The sequence below is a fragment of the Podarcis filfolensis genome, assembly GCF_964270895.1.
Source record: "Podarcis filfolensis genome assembly, chromosome: Z".
NCBI lineage: Eukaryota > Metazoa > Chordata > Lepidosauria > Squamata > Lacertidae > Podarcis > Podarcis filfolensis.
This window is the reverse complement of record NC_139617.1, coordinates 17,313,235-17,320,052: the sequence shown is the minus strand read 5'-3', so window position 1 is coordinate 17,320,052 and position 6,818 is coordinate 17,313,235. Positions and strand designations below refer to the sequence as shown.

Genomic DNA, 6,818 nt, shown 5'->3' with positions numbered 1-6,818 from the left:
ATAGGATCCAAAAGGCAGCAGTCTGATTGGTCCTAGAACAATAGGATTCAGAATGCAGCAATCTGATTGGTCCTAGAACAATGCAGCAGTATGATTGGTTGGCAGGATCCACCCAATCATGCTCCAGATAGAAGTGAATCCACAACCTGATTGGCTTACAGTAGAATTCTGGAATTAGCCAATCATGTGCAGCCCATTGTGTAGATAATGTATATAAAGCAGATACTTTGAGGGGACATTCATTCATTCCTCCTCACCACTATGAGCTGAATAAAGAGCATGAAATCACTTTGCGACTCTGAGTATATTTCACAGGTGGAGAGATCAAAATTAGAAACTGAATTGTTGGAACCCAATACTAAGAATTTGTCAAGAATGTATAACTTGCTGTTGAAATGGAATACACAGGATGAGATGGTTAAATCAGCTATGATTAAATGGGCACAAGACATTGGTCATGACATTATGTTTGCTGACTGGGAACAGTTATGGACTACCGGTATAAAATTTACGGCATGCAATGCCTTAAGAGAGAACATTATGAAAATGATTTATAGGTGGTACATGACCCCAGTCAAGCTTGCAAAAATCTATCATATGCCCAATAATAAATGCTGGAAATGTAAGGAAACTGAAGGTACTTTTTACCACCTTTGGTGGACGTGCCCAAGGATCAAGGTCTTCTGGGAAATGATCTATAATGAAATTAAGAAGGTCCTTAAGTGTACCTTTCATAAGAAACCAGAGGCCTTTCTCCTGGGCATGGTAGGCCAATTGGTGTCAAGGAAAGATAGGACGTTCTTTATGTATGCTACAACAGCAGCAAGAGTTCTTTTAGCAAAGTATTGGAAGACACAAGAACTACCCACGCTGGAAGAGTGGCAGACGAAGGTGATAGACTATATGAGACTGGCCGAGATGACTGGCAGAATCCGCGACCAAGGAAAAGAGACGGTGGAAGAAGATTGGAAGAAATTTAAAGTTTATCTTAAGAACTGTTGTAAAATTAATGAGTGCTAAAATGTCATGGGTAATGTAAAACAGAATTGCAGTGACAAATAATTGGGTAAGAGAAAAAGGATTAAAGAAAGTGAATTATAAGTAATTGAAATTAGGGGTTGCTGGAAAAGTTTAAAACAGGGATGCAGAAAAGGGAGGTATGGGGAGGTCGTTGAAACAAGGTTTAAGGAAAAGAGGTTATGAAATTATATGTGTTTATATGTTTGTTTGTTTATGTATTGTCAGTTGTATTGTGTTTTAATATATGTTGGAAAATTAATAAAAAAAATTTTTTAAAAAAAGACTCACCTCCTGGAGCCAAGGGGCTGGGGCCAGGTATGCAGGTTGGCATCTACCCTGGGACTGGCACTCCTGCCTGGATTGGCTGTTGCATGAGAGGAGGGGTTCCACTGACATGCATACTCCCCCAGCTTAAAGAGAGAAAGAAAACACATTGAGGGGAGCAATCTGCGTCTTGGTTGTCCTAAGTCAGACTGAAGAAGGGTGGTGTGAATTGCACATGACTGTTACTTCACATCCCCAACCCAACCCCACAAATAATCATAAAACACCTGCATTCAGAAAATGGGAATGTCAGGGTTAATAGCGTAGCCATCTCTTCTGACATGCTAGTTTTCAACCTGCAGAAAAAGTTTATGCACTATGAAGCATTCAATCATGGGGCTCTAGCCCACAGGTGGACCACTTCCAACACCTCACGCAGCAACACACATGAGAACAAGTGACCATGTGGCATCCACATCATTGTCCACCCAAGCAGACACGGAAAAGGAAGTACTTTTCCACCCTGTACATGGCTAACTAAGGAATTTGTTACAAGTTGAAGTGATGGCTGCCCAGATTCTGCCAAACTAGCAGTTCAAAAGCATACCAGTGCAAGTAGATAAATAGGTAACGCTGTGGCGGGAAGGTAAACGGCTTTTCCGTGAGCACTTGTCACGTTCCTCCATGCGCCAGTAGCGGTTTAGTCCTCTGGCCACATGACCCAGAAAGCTGTCTGTGGACAAATGCCGGCTCCCTTGGCCTGAAACAAGATGAGTGCCGCACCCCATAGTCCAGCCTTTGACTGGATTTAACCATCCAGGGGTCCTTTACCTTTTACCTTAAAAGGGGATTAGACAAATTCACAGAGGATAAGGCTACCAATGCTAGAAGCCATAACGGCTGCAAAATAAAACAGGCATCATGCCCCCGACTGCCAGTTGCAGGGGAACAACAGCGGGAGAGAACATATGGTTGGCCTCTGTGGGAAAGAGGATGTTGGGCTAATTAATTAGGCGAACATGGCAGCAGGATTGGCATCTCCAGTGGAGGAGCCTTGTGCTCTGGCACTGAGGGGTGGAGAGCAGGCGGGGTGGGGCTGGCGCGAGTCCCGGGGGCGTGGTGCACCACCTGCAGGGGCGGGGCATGTGCCCTGGGGGCGGGGCGTTCCTCCTGCAGGGGTGTGGCGTCCAGCACGGGCGGGGGGGGGGCTGCCGTGATGGCACCCCACTGGGATCGCGCTGCCGGGGGCGGTGCACTCCCCCCGTACTCCTCTTCCTCCCCCAGTGGGAATCTGCTAGCTTTTAATGCAGGTGTGGGGAATCTTTGTCCAATGTTGCTAAACCCTTAGTCCCATTAGCCCTAGCAAGCATGGCCAGTGGGCAGGTATGGTAGACTGCAGTTCAGCAACCTTGGGAGGGCACCAAGATAAAAGAAAGATACTGACGGGTGCATCTGCAAGCAGACTGCCTTGCAGAGCTCTTGGAACGAAGAATGTGGCCCAAGAGCTCAGACTCCATTGCGCTGGACAATTTTCCTGGCCGACTAGTTTGAAAGTTAAAGTTTTTAACAGAGGTTCAGGACATATTCAAAGCTGTGATCTGTAGCATTCTCATAAGTGAAAGTAGACTTTTAAAAGAGAAACATAACGCAAACCTCCAATTAGATCAAGTGCTCAACTGCCTACTCTAGATGAGATTGCACTTTCCCTGAAGGAGCAGGTTTGCAGTTTGTGGGTGCTTCTGAATGCAACTGTCACTGGAGCTACAAGTGCCTTCTCCCAACTATAACTGGTTTGACAGTAATGGCCATTCATAGATTTATAGAATCCAGATCAGGAAAACCTTGGCACCGGAGTTCCTTATCTTTAAACCAGATTTGTGTGGGATGTAAGCAGCAAAAAGGCCTGTGTAAAGGGTTAATTACAAGAACTGCAGAACTCTGTGATGTCGTACACTCTGTGTCCGTTATAGAATTGGTACAGTTATGGCAGATAGCGGAACAGTCTCAGCTGACCAGCAGATATGTTCCGTTGTGCTGCTGTCTGCCTCAGAGTTAGATTCAGGTGGAAAGCTGTGTTGATCTGTCAAAGTCATAATAAATAACAAGATGGAAGATGAAAAAATCTTTTTTAATAATTCCAGTGGCACCTTTAAGATCAACTAAATATAAGCTTTCAAGGTATGAGCTTTCATGTTTAATCTAATTAGATGTTAAATGTTAGGATGTTAGATGTTCTAGCAAATTAAGTATCATCTATCTACATTGTGAGGGACGCGGGTGGCGCTGTGGGTTAAACCACAGAGCTTAGGGCTCGCCGATCAGAAGGTCAGCAGTTCGAATCCCTGCGACGGGGTGAGCTCCCGTTGCTCAGTCCCTGCTCCTGCCAACCTAGCAGTTCAAAAGCACGTCAAAGTGCAAGTAGATAAATAGGTACCGCTCCGGTGGGAGGGTAAATGGCGTTTCCGTGCGCTGCTCTGGTTCACCAGAAGCAGCTTAGTCATGCTGGCCACATGACCTGGAAGCTGTACGCCGGCTCCCTCAGCCAATAAAGCAAGATGAGCGCTGCAACCCCAGAGTCAGCCACGACTGGACCTAATGGTCAGGGGTCCCTTTACCTTTACCTTTACCTACATTGTGTATTTTAATCTACAAGTGCAAGTACACTAAGTAAAAGTCGTATGTTATTTGAACTATAAAAGAGAGTGACTTGCATAGTTTTTATAGGAGAGAAAAGAGAACTACCATATTTTTCGCTCTATAAGACGCACCAGACCATAAGAGTCACCTAGTTTTTGGAGGAGGAAAACAAGAAAAAAAATATTCTGAATCTCAGAAGCCAGAACAACAAGAGGGATCACTGTGCAGTGAAAGCAGCAATCCCTCTTGCTGTTCTGCCTCCCGTGATAGCTGCGCAGCCTGCATTTGCTCCATAAGACGCACACACATTTCCCCTTACTTTTTAGGAGGGAAAAAGTGAGTCTTATAGAGAAAAAAATACGGTAATTAAAGAGTCAAAGGACCCAGGGCTGTCTTCCACATGCTCTGCAAATGGGAACTACAGTGTAATTCCCACAATTTGGACTGGACACAGCTTTCAAATAGAGGGCTGTCCTCTGTAAAACGGGGAGCATGATCACTCTGCACAGGTTCCCCACCTGAGTTTTAAAGGACAACATATATGATAATCATCAAGCTCTGTCCACACACAATAACATGGTAGAAGAATGAACACTGAAGACAGCACCACACATTACACACTCATGACTTATTCAATTTGTTTTTGAATAACTGCTTTTATGCAGCCTCTCATAACAGAAGTTCTCTGGATGTTGCACAAAGCAACCCTTCCAGTCAAAATATATAAAACAATAGAAATGACAACTAAATTAATGTTTTAAAACTGAAACAATTAAAAAGCTATGGATTAGATCAAACTAAGTTATATAGCAGACCTGCTGAAAATAGTGGGCTTTTTCTGAGCACAGCTAATGTTGGATAGCACCCTACATTTCTTTTCTGCATTTCTTTAGGGTTATTTAAAAACTTATCTTTATTTTGAAATTGCCTCTTAGGAGAAAAGCTGTAACCCAGTGAGCTTCAGGGTCAAACTGGCAGAACCATGAGATGTGTACAGCAAGACTTTATGTTCCCTGAAGACTGCGCTCATAATAACAAGATAACATTCAACGCACAGTTGTGTCAAATGGAAGCTTTCAGTGAAGAATTAGACATAACATCCTCACTGGTGCAATAATAATAATAATATAGGAAAATTCCTGCGTGTTAATATCCAAGTTTGGGGCAAGTATTATTTGGTGAGAGAACCCCAGCAGAGATTTAAAGCCACAAAATAATGTTATAGACAGTATAAACCTAGAAATTAATAAATGCTAGTATTTTGGTTATTTGTGGTGTGAAGGGACAACGCAAGCTGCAAAGAAATTCCTGGGCTGGCTTATGCAAACCAACCTGGCTGGCTGGAGGAAGAACAGACCTGTTAGCATTACAAAAATGTGTTGATAGGCCATAGAAGGATCCTTTGGCCTGGGGAGTCAGATGCCACAAAAGTTGCCAGGGTAACTGTGTGTTTGAGGGCACAGGAAAAGGGAGTTTGAAGCAAATGCTTCTAGGCAGAAGGAGGAGGAGGCAGTAAGGCTGGGAACCATCTTTGAGGGAAACAGCCTGAAGGTTACTTGTGCTGTTGCTGCTTCTGGAAATGTGCATGCTTTACGATCTAGACTTCCTCCATGCAAACCTCTTCACCCGCTGAGCTTCTCAGGTAGACTAGGGGACAGCAGAAGCTTGATTACCTAGTTCCTCCCAAAGGAAGGGGACGTGGACACACCTAAGCCTGGCAGAACAGCTTAGTCTATGCTATTTCCCTCTTCCTGCATTAATTAGAAAGCAGGTTGGTTATATGAAGCTGGTTTTCCCATAATCCGCACAAACTTTCCTCCTTAAAAGTGATTCCACAGCCCCTTGCCTCTGGAGCAGAGCCTCAGAAAATGGCCTGGGCAGGTTCTTTTGGGAGCAGAGTGCTTGTTCAGATAAAGGAAAGAAACGGTAAAAGGTAAAGGACCCTCAGACGGTTAAGTCCAGTTAAAGGTGACTATGGGGTGCGGCGCTTATCTCGCTTTTCAAGCCCAGGGAGCCGGCGTTAGCCCGCAGACAGCTTTCTGGGTCATGTGGCCAGAATGACTAAACCACTTTTGATGCGATGCAAGGGGACACTGTGACAGAAGCCAGAGCACATGGAAATGCCGTTTACCTTCCCGCTGCTGATTTATCTGGTGTGATTTGGAACTGCTAACTCCTCACTCTGTCCATTATTTGCACACAATTTCAAGAACGGAAGACGGCGGGATTAAGCGTGTTCTCCTTCATAGAGAGCACGTGTTGCGGTGGGATCTGAACAGGACAGAGCAATGGGAGCTCACCCTGTTGCACAAATTCGAACCGCCTACCTTCCAATCGGCAAGATACCCAATACATGGATACCTGGGGCTAAGGAATCTATAGTTTGTGCAGCACAAGGAAAGGCAGAATCCTAAAAGGGAGCTTCCTTATAAGAAGGTCCTCTTTGCCATTGCTTATCGCCACTTGGTAGGCTCGTCAAATTGAGCTCTAACCCGTGTCTGGTCCGATTCAGAATCAGAATCAGTTTTCTGCCACCGGCACTCTAGCTGTCTCAGTGATTATTTCATTGCCCTCAGCTCTGGGGAAAATCATGGGGCTGTCTGAACTCCATGCAGTCAGAGAGGGCGCTTCAGAGCCAGTCCTGGTTAACTCTGCATTCCAGCAGGCCATCAGGGAATCATCTGAAAGGCCATCAACACGGGATAAAACACCCCCTACCACTTTTTGGAAACCATTTAGATCCATGAAGTGGCGGGGGCAGACCATCCAAATCGGTCCCACCTCCCTGCAGAATGGAAGGGTTGTGGAGAAGTCCAGTTGCATCAGGAAGTGATCCGACCATGGCACCTCTTTTGTTTCATTTTACTTAGTGTTGAATCACCAACGTCCATAGAGGT

General features: G+C 45.0%; 1 long non-coding RNA gene across 1 annotated transcript; it reads left to right on the top strand.

The window, feature by feature from the left end:
* The first annotated feature begins 2,494 nt into the window (after positions 1 to 2,494).
* LOC310754350 lies at positions 2,495 to 5,189 on the top strand. Its single transcript, XR_014543736.1, has 2 exons — positions 2,495 to 3,462; positions 4,857 to 5,189. It is a non-coding gene; the product is annotated as an uncharacterized lncRNA (long non-coding RNA).
* Positions 5,190 to 6,818: the final 1,629 nt, after the last annotated feature.